This window comes from Bacillus rossius, chromosome 11 (genome assembly GCF_032445375.1).
Source record: "Bacillus rossius redtenbacheri isolate Brsri chromosome 11, Brsri_v3, whole genome shotgun sequence".
NCBI classification, from domain to species: Eukaryota; Metazoa; Arthropoda; class Insecta; order Phasmatodea; family Bacillidae; genus Bacillus; species Bacillus rossius.
Genome location: NC_086338.1, coordinates 32,336,628 through 32,348,986, shown reverse-complemented (window position 1 = coordinate 32,348,986; position 12,359 = coordinate 32,336,628). Strand labels below are relative to the sequence as shown.

The following is a 12,359-nucleotide window of genomic DNA, read 5'->3' as shown; positions in this document are numbered from 1 at the left end:
GGCCATATTTTGAGCGGAAACATGTTTAGTCAAAAGTTAAATACTTATTATGCAAAGAATGCTGCCAATAAAAAAAGTATTATAATTCATGGTCTAATGATATTGCAATAATTTGGATTAAGAAACCCTGACCGATTGCTACTAGGCAGACAAGCGATACATTAGCGGTGCTATCCGTTGGCGACATGGCACTGCAAAACAACTTTGCACTTAATAAGTGTTTTGGTCACGCTCACTTTCGCACGCACCCTAGGGAAACGACAATGCGACATAGCGGCCTTTGTAAACCCAGGGAGCACCAACAGAAGTCGACAAGGTATATGAGTAAACAAATCTGTGAACTAGTTTGTGTATTCGTCAAGTTAACGTAACCTCGCCATTTTGAAAATATTCTTGTAGGATATATTTGATTTAAACTTAAGTAATTAAAATACTCTTAAAATCATTTTTACTTTATATTTTTCAAGAATTTACGTATTATATTAGCTATATAGAATATTTGATCAGATTTATAAGGACATTCAAACATGCATACAAATATGTTCATAGTAGGTAACTCACGAAACAAAACTAGATACCTAGTGCCGTCACCCGACCTCTGTGAAAGGCCCGGGGGTTACCTGACGGGCGCTACGGGCGTCGCGATGCTCTTGTTGTCCGGAGGGGCGCCAGGCTAGCGGGCTGCTAGGCCATTAATGTTGGGTCGTGGGTACTCTGCCCCCGCGTGCCCCACCAGGTACACGGCTTGAATCTAACCTGAATGGTTCTCCCTTGGCTGTGAAGGCCACTCGGCCATGTGGAGGACGGGAGACTACGGAAAATGATTGTACATGAGTTGGTGAGAATTACATTTAATTTAAGAGCTTCACTGGGGGCCCACGTGGGTACACGGTACACTCTACAAGTCCACTCCGCGGTTCAGTCCCGCTACAAAAACTCTCTCTTTAACACTTGGCGATGTCTAGCGGTGACACATTTAACAAAAAAAAAACACAACACTATGCGATACTGAAATGGTTACCGCGGCAGTATCGCGGGACGTGGGTCGATGCTCGCTGGAGACGGCCAGCGCCGAAAGTTAACGGGTACAGGGGGAGCTCGATAAGCGGGCTCCTAAGTTCGGTAGAAACACTTACGTGAGTGCAGCCGGCAGGCATATGCACGGCGTCCTTAATTAAAAATACTCTCGCTGGAGTCGGCCAGTACCGTAAGTTCCGTGATACGATATGCAGCGCGGTATCACAATGAAGATGGTCGGGATAGGCCCGGTTCCGCAAAATAAACGCCGAGTCGACGTGGGCAGCGGTGAATTAATAAAAGGATTTAAATTTGAAGATGTAGTGCAGAATAAAAATAATCAATGAAACTAACTTGAATGCTGCCCATGGACACACGTCTGTTCCCGGCGCGGAGTGGTTGGAGACTGCCGAACATGGCCGCCTCGCAAAGAAGAGAAACTTTCTCTTCTTTGTGAGTCGGCACCAAAAACTTATAATAATTTAATTTGTTATATGATGAGTAAAAAACATACTCCAGGTGCTTGATTAAAACTTTGCACCTGGTTAATAGTTGCCTAAGGCTTAACAGTTGTTTTAATTGATTTATTAATTTAAAAAGCGGCACCAAGTTGGCGACTGTAAATTTAACTACAAATTGTCTCAATGATCACAATTTTGGTTTGAATTCTCTTAGTTTGGCTAGACCACTATCATAGGCCAATTAATCAAGGCCAGTACCCGCTGTGGCTAGTAACGACGATTGTTTTCTGTTCCGTGCATGCCGCGCACGCACGGAGTCTCTACTACGCACTTTCTCACTGCTTGTGATTAATTAATTTCGACCTAGTACCTCGTTTGGGAATTGTTTTCCGTAGTCGAGCCCCCGGGTTTTCGTGTCCTGATGTTTAATTCAGTTAATTGAGGTCACGCCCGGGGCACTCGCTTGACTCAATCCGGTTGGGCAAGGGGCACGCACCAAAAATGGGATAGGGTTCTGGCGGTGCTGAGCACGGGCTTAACGGCCATGGTCGGTACGACGTCACTAGGTACCGTAGTATAATAATTATAATTATAAATGTGTGTGTATAATTTCATAATGTTTAAACTTATTCTGCTTGGAGTAAAAACATATTATAAATATAATTATACAATTTATTTAAATGGTTAATAATATTTATATAGACCCTAAATTTTAAATGTCCAAAATGCTCTGGCACACCACAAAGGCAGGCTCAAAGGCAGGCACAAAGTGAGGCTCCTTGTGCACAAAAAATTAGCAGAAAGCTATTTAAAGTGAAAAAAGTACTCACTGAGAACCAGGTTTATTGTTTCTTTATTTGGAACCTCATAGAGCTACAGCTGTTTCACTTGTCCTTACACATAATAGAGTAAATTTTAACACATTACATTGTTCTTGGCTTCGGTCACAAAAGGTGTAGTGAGGTGTTTCGGTCCACGAAAATTAATAGTAAATCATTGTAGTCGACCGTTACTGTATATGCTTGCCCAACCGGGTGCCAATCTGCCAGACACAAGAGTTATTGATGCAGTGTTAGGCACATGCGAAGCTCCGAATGAAAGGATTGACATAAGCAAAATAAACTATTGATAAAAGTATTCTATGCAAAATATGATGGAGCCCCATGGAACAGCCTCTGTGACCAGCAGTGGCCAGCTATTGACCGAAGACTACACTACAATTTGCCACTGCTGCTGCCACAGCTGTAGTGACATCACAACAGACAACTGAATTAAAATATGCTTGTTATGTAGCTGTCTCGGCTCATGTTAAGTAAGCACATACACTAGAAAAAAGAAGAAGGCCTGGGAAGTACCTGACGGGTGCTACAGGCATCGTGGTGCTGCTGTTGTCTCGGGGGGGGGGGGGGGGGGTGGATACTACGCCGTTGGTGATGGGTCGCGGGTACTCTGCCCCTGCGTGCCCTGCCAGGTACGCGGCTGGAAATCTACCCTGAAACTCCCAACTTGTCTGTAAGGCCGCTTGGCCGTGTGAAGGACGGAATGGTGTGAAATAATCGTAGACGACACAGTTTATATTAAATTGGCTTTAATCCACGGACTTCTCTGGTGGTACGCATGGGTACTCTGTACTCCCTACACTGACGCCGCCCGTCGGTGCTCCCTCTGGTCGCACAGGCCGTTGTGTGTCCTCAACACCCATCTAGGACATGTGCAACGAACGCACCTGTGCGTGTCGTGTAGTGTGAGTTAGGGCAGTGCGCAAAACGCCTGGAAGTAATCCCGGCTTGCGGTGTTGTGTGACGCGCCCAGCCGGGTGTGGCATTGCGCTATCAAAACATAGTGCCCACGTAATTTTATGTCAGAACAAAAAACTCAAACTTTTTATATTCTTAAAACTTTAATTAATAAAGTAATCTTGATTCAGAAGTGTTTTCGTCATAATGCTGGCCATCACCATCTTCCCACGCTCCGTATCCTTCCACGGGAGGTCGAGCCCTCCTTGGCCGGGTCGCCAAGGAGCAGCAGTTGCAGTCAAGCACTCATTAGGGCCGGCAGCCCTGTGCGTGTGGAGCATTCATCCTCGCGCCAAAACTGACATGTAGTATTCAATAGGTAAATTTTCCTAATCAGTTTTCATCCGTTCCACGGCTGGCCCAAAACCGACTGTGCGAAGTTTCGCTCGTGTCTTAAATAATTGACTGTGGCTCAGACATGAGCATTTTCTTGTATTACGTAATTTCACTTTGTTAAGGGTACCACGCCGATGGGCCCGAGCTTCACGCTTTAGTAAATCCACTAGGAGTCTGGACTTTGCCCACGCGGGGCTGCTTAGTAGCTAAACGCTTTCAGCGATATTTATTAACTACTTAGTTTCTGGGATATGCAGCGGTCGCGTGTGAGTTGTCCGTGCCTCTGGTACCGCCGCGACCGCGCCCAGCCTTTCGTGTCCGCTACACCACAGTGAGGATGGAACTATGGTAACTATTTTCAATCCAACCTGACTGTACTTCTTTAATGAATTCACTTCGCTTCTCCAGAATGCTTCCATGTCAGGCTTTAGTCATATGGTGGTAATACTAGAGTTAGTGTCGGCCATCAGCATGTGCCAAGGGCGTGTCAAGTGTGGAATTTTCCGCCATGTGTACTTTGGAACCCCATAATTCTCTAAGTTAACTTATAGGCCTTTTAATTATTTAGTCTTGTGTATTAAACTGCTCCGCCGTCCGGCGAGTTCTTAACATTAGCCTCCCGACGCGTCACGCACCACCATCTTTCGTATTGCTAGTCTCAGGACAGCCTGCAACCCCTTGTTGGGTATTTCGCTGCTTTCCACAAGATGTTAATCAGTGTCGCCATTCGAGGGCTGCGTGTGCGGAGATTAAAAGGTAGACGATGATACGGCCAGTTGTGTGACGGCGCCATGTACCATGTGACATGTTAATAAATTCAGTTGTACTCAAGCGTTTTCTCTTAATCATCATGGCATCCTGGGTGGCCTATACAGCCCGGGGGGTCCTTTGTCGACGCGTCCCTGCCTGCAGCCATGAGGCAAAGAACCCCGCCCTCGAGTTGAAATTCCACATTCTAAATGCATTAATTCAGGAATCAGGCAGCGGGGATGGCGTCAACACATAAACTACGCAGTGGCAGAACCGCTACAAAAACTATGATAATGCACTATGTGGCGTCTGAGCCGTTGTACAATTACACTAACATACACTGATTACAAAACAAAACACGACACTTACATAACACTGTGAATTTGCCGCGGCAGTCTCGCGGGGAACTGATTACTAGTTCGCCGGAGACGGCCAGAGCCGAAAGTCTTAGGAGGGCTCAATGAGTGTGATCCTAAATTCTATTCTACACTTATGTGAGGTTGTAGCAGGCAGGCATATGCGTGGCGATCTTAACGAAAACGATTTGGCTGGAGTCAGCCAGTGCCGTAAATTGCGTGGTCCGCGACGCGGTGTGAAATCACCAAGGAAACGGTCGAGATAAGCCCGGGTCCGCGAAATACACGCCGAGTCTACGTGAGCAGCAATGAATTAAAAAGGTTTGGATATTAAATATAGTGCAGAGTGAACGATCGGTGGAACAAAATTGAAGGCTGCTCACGGACACACGTCTTGACCTGGCGCAGAGTGGTTGTAGACTGCCAAACATGGCCGCCTCGCAAGGGAGGGAAACTTTCACATCCTTTGTGAGTCGGCGCCAAAACCTTATATCAACTTAATTTGCTCTATTATAAGCTAAAAACACATTCCAGGTTCTCAGTTAAAGGGTAGCACCTGGTAATTGGGTGCTTAAGGCTTAACAACTGTTTTATAGTATTTAATTATTTGCATTGTGGCATCAAGTTGGAGACTGCAAATTTATTATTATTATTATTTATTATTATTGTCTCACTGTGAACTGTTTTTGTTGGATTTCTCCTAATCTGACTCGATCATTGTCACGGGCACAATAATTAAGGCCAGTGGCCGCGGTGACTGGTAATGAGGTTCGTTGTCTACTCCGTGCGTGTGGTGCTCGCGCGGAGTAGCTACGACGCACTTGCTTAATTACTGTGAATTAATAATTTATTGTGTCCTAATGTCTTGTTCCTTAATCGTTTTATGGGGTCGAGCCCCCGGGGTTTCGTGTCCTGAAGTTTATTTAAGTCTAGTGGGGTCACGCCCGAGGTGCTCGCCCTACCACTATTGTTACTCCAGGTAGTGTTGCCTAAGGGTGCACTCGGACATGCCAGCATAGTGAGGGCTGATCTTTGACCCGAATTTTTTGTCATGTTGGGAGTTAAAGATTACAGTTACGAATCGAGTTTAAGTAGCACAGATTTTACAGCTGAACAATTAAGGCCCACGGTCGTATTTGAGAGCTGACCCATCCTCGATTAAGGGGGTTGATTCACTTTCAGTATTGCACTTGTTACTACAGGCCTGGCAGCTAACTGTAAATCTCTTTGCCCTGCTAGCTTGTATTGATAAAATATTTGAATGCACAGTTAGTGAGTACATACATAGTTCCTTGACTCAGAGGTGGTGAGTGCACACGCTTTCCGCCAGTGGTATTTACTACTGGTGAGAAAGAAAACTTGTATAAACAATCAACTAGAGATTAGATGGCTCAAGTTAAAATCTTTTCCTAATGCGTACTTAATTTTTTTATTGTGTTTATGGTTTTACCTATGTTTACTGGTTTCTACGTTGGTCTCTTCAAAATTAATAAATAATTTACAAGAAAAAAAATACTTGCTTGATTTTATACACTTAACGTAAATAAAAAGAACTCAATACTAGTCATTAATGTGAATATATTTTTTTACAAAACGAAGTGAAATGCATTTCTGATATTTAATATTAACCCCGTCAGTAATACCGTATACAAATTCAAGTTATAGGACGAACAGTAGTGACATTTCATGATCGCCTCTGTTGGTACCAGTATTCCTCAGTGGGGGTTTGTGGGCGGAACGGAACGAATGGACGGGTAGCTAATGGATACTTTAGATTATTTTGGTGTATTTGTTTTACAATTTGAATTTGGGCAGTTCAGTTTCGGTGCTTGAATTATTCAAATAGAGAGATGTTATTAATGAACAATTATGTACCTTCCACCGTAACTTGGAAGATATGTGATGATGTAGTGCTTTTGTAAAGTGTATTGATTTCGTTAGTTATTTTTAAATGTATCAAAGCTGACAGCGCACAGACACAAGACTGTTTATGTAGTTTGAAAAGAAGGTAATATTAAATCAGGAACGCTCTGTGGGGAATGGAATCGATTGCAGCTATGAGTTAATATCGGTGAGTGTAATTTCTATTTTTTCATGTTAAGAATATTATTGTAGTCGGTTCATCAGTCCCTAGACAAGTGTCAACAAGGGATCCGTAGTAGTTGTGGATATTGTGTAGTAGTCGTTTGTAGGTATAGTTTGCAGTTGGATTTCGTGTGCTCTTACTAGGCTCGCCCAAGAAAGAAAACAAATAATGGAAGGGGTTAAGTTGTTTGGTGACCAAGGAATGACGTTTTTGTGCCATGTTTATTAATTAATATGAGGCCGAAATCTAAACAGTGAGAGGTACAGTGTTAATAATTTCGCCTAAGTTCAGGGTGTGTTTCGTGCTGCTTAGAATATTTTATAAGTAAATATATTTAAAATTTCTACCCTGGAGAAGGGGTGAGGGCAGGGTTTCATAGGGCAGCTTGCAGATACAGGTAAGTAAAAACTCAGCAATTGGATCAAATCAAGTCCTTTTGCCTCTAGTCAGGACTGCAAGCCAGCCCCACACTATTGATATCCCTGGAAGAAAATATATTGGTGGAAGAGCTTTTTAAGAATTATTAAAACTGTGTAGAAAAACCATTTGTTTCATTGCTATAGTGTGTGCCACATCGTTGGTAAATATGCCACATCCATACAACTATTTAATGAAAAAAAATCTGTCATGAAAGGAACTGGATTACAAATTATACAACAAGGTAGTAGTTTTTAATTATCTAATAAATGGGTGCTTGAAGAACAAAAAAAAAGATTTATTGTGTAGAAAACTTTTCAGATCATTCTGTGAACTAGCATTGATATTTTAATAAGTTTACTATTTAATTGTTTGGCTAGGTTATCTACATTAAAAATACTGTAAGGACATGGTTAGGTTGTCGGCTACATTATGTATCAATTACATATTTATTACGTAGTTGATACATTTTATTGATGTAGCGGATGTGGGCCCGAACCCAATAAACTGTTTTTTTTTTTGCCAGACTTGAAAACATATTTGGAAATCTAACCTTAGAAACATATCTTAATGAAATTAAAAAAAAATTTTTTTTACTAAATACAAAGAATTACTAACTCACCTTCACAACAACTTACAACTGTTCACCTTAATATTCCAAACAATGTGTGAATGTTTTGGCTCAAATTTTCGACGTGGAAGAAATTTATACTATCCATGAACCGGGACAATTCTAGATTGCAATACCATAACAATACTGAAGATGTCACTAAGACTTTCTCACGGGAAAAGTGCGACAATATGTGAGTTTTGGGCGGGAAACTATAAAATGTTATTTTTCATGCTTTTAATTTTTTGAATATTATATTTTCCCCACCTGCTCTATTTTATTTACCATACCATTTTTTCATTATCAATGACATGTCTATAGACGTTACAAATTATGGTGGTATCGGGAAAATTGAAAGTCTGCCCTATTTATTATAAAAAATCATTTTATTGAAAAATAAAAGATGTGTGAAAAGTGGTAAATTATGAGGAATAAATACTGGTATTGCAAAACAGAGTTGACCGGGTGGGACTGTATTCTAGTTTACCATACTGAAAATATATTACCTATATTGAAATATCTCTCTTTCCAAAAATTAAATACTAGTCTTGCAAAATATAATTCACCTAGTTGGACTGTAATCTAGTTCATGATACTGAGAAAATATTACATCAAAAAGTCTTCCTTTCAAAACGTTAAATACAGACAGTAAATAGACTATAGTCTACTTCACCTTACAATAAAAAATTTTATCGCGAAAATCCTCAAATTCAAAAAATTAAATGTTATCAAAACCCAAACTAAACTGGGTAGAATTTCAATCTTCATTATGATACCCAAAAATTAAAATTTATAATAAAAACCGTCTCACGTTAAACTGTTCCGTCCATATTAAATGAAAGTATTTATAATGTAGTAATGAAGCTGACCAAACCTAATCAACTATTCACTTCATTTTTTTAATTACCTGAACGACTGCTAACCTAATGTATTAAATTTCACATTTGACCTAACCATTACATCAACGCCTTCATTCAACATAAACGCTTAATTTTTCCATATCCAACTTCTTTTTATAAGTAATTTCGTCTCTACTTTATTCTCTTCAACCAGTGACTACATAGTTTATTAACAATTTAAACACATTCGTTGCCGACATTTCCTAATTTTCCATAACCTTTCTGTATCAAAACAATGAACATTGCACATCACACCAAGTGGGTAAATATTTACTTGGGCGGTATTTCCGAAAAAAAATGTTAAAAATCCGAAAATACCTTTATTTTATGCTCTTCAACTTCCTCTTTTCATTAAAAGTGGCGGAGGTAAGAAATTCCAAATACTTTAGGAGATATCGAATTTTTAAATTTCATCATATGTAGTTGAGCGGTATTTGCGAAAATAAATGTTAAAAATCCGAAAATACCTTTATCATATGCTCTTCAACTTCCTCTTTTCATTAAAAGCGGCGGAGATAAGAAATTCCAAATACTTTAGGAGATATCGAATTTTTTAATTTTGAAATACAAGACCTGTGGAACCATTCGAGCGGCGCCATTTTTGTTATTTTGCTGTGTTTTCGTGAATACGTGAATTGTGAATGCGTAATTAATAAACTGGTTGATTAGGTCAGGTCAGTTACATTATTAATACTTTCAAACTAAGCCGACATTAAAAATTATTTTGTGAATTAATTTTAATGGCTGTTTAGTTTTAAAATATTTATAATGTAACTGACCTGACCAAACAAACCCGGACAGAGGGTGAACAGTAAACTAAAATGGTCGATTAGGTCAGGTCAGTTACATTATAAATACTTTCAAACTAAGGTGATATTAAAAATAATGTGAATTAATTTTAATTATTCTTTAGTTTTAAATTATTTATAATGTAACTGACCTTACCTAACAAACCCGTAACAAAGGATGTACAGTAACAACTCACGTAAATTTTTTTGTTACTTATTACTTGCGCAACAATATCAGAATAACAAATAAGACTTTAAAATTAGAAACGTTAAAAACTCACCAAGTTGGAGGCGGTAATTAAACACCGTTTTAAACAATAATTGAACTAAATAATCACGTATTAGTTCATTTGAATTCTGGCCTATCACGAACAATCACGTGACATCATTATCCAATAAAAAAAATAGATACTCGTACGTAAACAAGAAACAATGGTGCACGCACGCCACAGGAATGCGCTGGTTTTGTGCTGAAATTTAAAAATTCGATATCTCCTAAAGTATTTGGAATTTCTAATCTCCGCCGCTTTTAATGAAAAGAGGAATTTGAAGAGCATTTAATAAAGGTATTTTCGGATTTTTAACATTTTTTTTCGCAAATACCGCTCAACTACATATGAAGAAATTTAAAAATTCGATATCTCCTAAAGTATTTGGAATTTCTAATCTCCACCGATTTTAATGAAAAGAGGAAGTTGAAGAGCATAAAATAAAGGTATTTTCGGATTTTTAACATTTTTTTTCGGAAATACCGCCCAAGTAAATATTTACCAAAAAATTTTTTTTAGCAATATTTTCAGTATCTGCCAGTGATATTTAACATTTAACCTCGGTAATGAGCAAATGAATGTGGTCTCATGTTCCAATTACACTTATAATACGAAGCTAACTACTTCCCAAACAATGAAACAACTACACATCAACATTGTCAACTCCAATGCTACCAAATCATAAAATCACACTCGGATCCTATATTATTGGCCTCCTATGATGTCATTATTTCCCATACTTTTTCCCCCTGTAATATGCTTCCTCGTTTTCTGGTATCACACATTAGAATTGAGCCCATGATCCTGCTAATGGGAAATAATTACCTATGACTCTTGGTAATGAAATAATATAATTATAGAATAACTTTGCCATTTTACAGACTGATTAAAAAAAAAGGGGAAAAAAATATTTTTGGATTAGTCCTATCTCTTTATTTGGATGTGACAGTGGAGGGGGAAATCCATTAATATTATGTTTGAGTATTACTATTGTTGCTTTAAAAATTGCAAATAATTTTTTTAAATTTTTCTCTGGATTATATATAAAAAAATCTAAAGTAGGGATTGATATGAAGTCCAGGGAAATCACGGGGTAAGAACTAGGAAATATGAATGAAAGAAACATTAAAATTGCTCTGAGAATTTAATTACAATGATTTAAATAAATTTCTTTGATTAATTGTGGGTTATTATTAAATGAAACTGCACAATTTTTCTGAATTTCAAAGTACATCACAAGTAGCAGGATCAAGGTATTACTTGGATATGTGATATAGAACTTTTACCTCACTTTTATATTTATAAATTGTTTATTAATATTTAACTAATAAATATAGTATGATATAAACTTAGTGGCTATCGTAAAGTATATTATAGACCTATCTATTCTAGTATAATCACTATACCAAAAATACATTGCATAACCACTCTTATAATTTTTGTTTTATTAATTTTTAACTGTGATTTAAATGTCCCGTGTATCGTTAAGTTTACTGCAGCCCTACCTATTCTAGTATAGAACACAATACTGACGATGTATTATTTTGCATATCATAATGTAATTTTCTCAAACAAATATTGTGTAAAACAGGCATTTAAAATTTTTCCATCCAAAGTGCATTACTGCACTTGTACCATAGCACTAATTATTTCAGCACCACCTTGTTTAAGACTTTATCGGTATTGCAACATATTGTGATGTAAACTTATAATTTTTTTTTAATGTAACTGAACCAACCTCACCAAACTTTTCGCTTTGCACGTATTTCTTCCATCTAGGAAAACAAGACATTTTGACATTACCTAACAAATTTTATGATTCACCAAACAAAAGTAGACAAATATTTTGCCAGGGTTGGCTGGTTTAAACCACAGTGGTGTAACCCATAGTTTAAACCATGGTTTAAACCAAGTAGTTTTTTTAAAAAACCTAGATGATTTTTTTAATGTTTTTTTAAATAGACTATCTTAACTTTTTTGATGAAAGGTCTGGTTCCACTAATAGCAACAAAAGTAAGCTAATTAATGTTTCTTGTGATTTATAGGAACAAAAAATTATATACTAATCAAGATCTTATGATTACCCAGCTAAATACTCCTGTAAAATTAAATTAATTAGTGAATTGTAGACAGTATTAAAAAGAGGAAATAAAAAAATGTATTATTAAAAAAACCGACTGAACTGTAAGTCCTTATTCTGTGGGAAACCCATTCTCTACAGAACACTCTTCCTGTATGGAAATACCCTTTCTGTGGTTAAGTCTCAGTCTGATGTACAGATTTGCTGGACTTCAGTTCTTGGATATAACTTTTCTGGTAAAACATGAGTGACAGAAAATGGGATGTTGAATGGCTTTCATTTGAACATTCTGAGAACCAAAGTAACTACTGTAATTTAATAAAAAAATCAGGTAGTTTGGTTGTTTTTTTTAAACCTGGTTTTTACCCAATCCTGTATTACACCTAACATTGCCAATGAAACAACACCCGTCACTTAACACAGCAAACAAAATGCACATAAAGCACTACTACAAATCACTACAACATTTAAAAACTATTAAAAACCACTTACCT

At 38.1% G+C, this 12,359-nt stretch overlaps 1 protein-coding gene across 6 annotated transcripts in view; it reads left to right on the top strand.

The window, feature by feature from the left end:
* Positions 1 to 6,391: 6,391 nt before the first annotated feature.
* The window catches only part of LOC134536770 (Ca(2+)/calmodulin-responsive adenylate cyclase), a 183,069-nt gene continuing 177,101 nt past the window's right edge, over positions 6,392 to 12,359 (top strand). For 4 of the 6 annotated variants that reach the window (XM_063376687.1, XM_063376683.1, XM_063376684.1 and 1 more), the window contains exon 1: positions 6,445 to 6,787. The gene's annotated coding sequence lies outside the window, so the exon portion shown is untranslated. Of the gene's footprint in view, positions 6,788 to 12,359 lie in introns of all 6 variants that reach the window. The other 2 variants (XM_063376685.1, XM_063376686.1) reach the window with 2 other exon arrangements.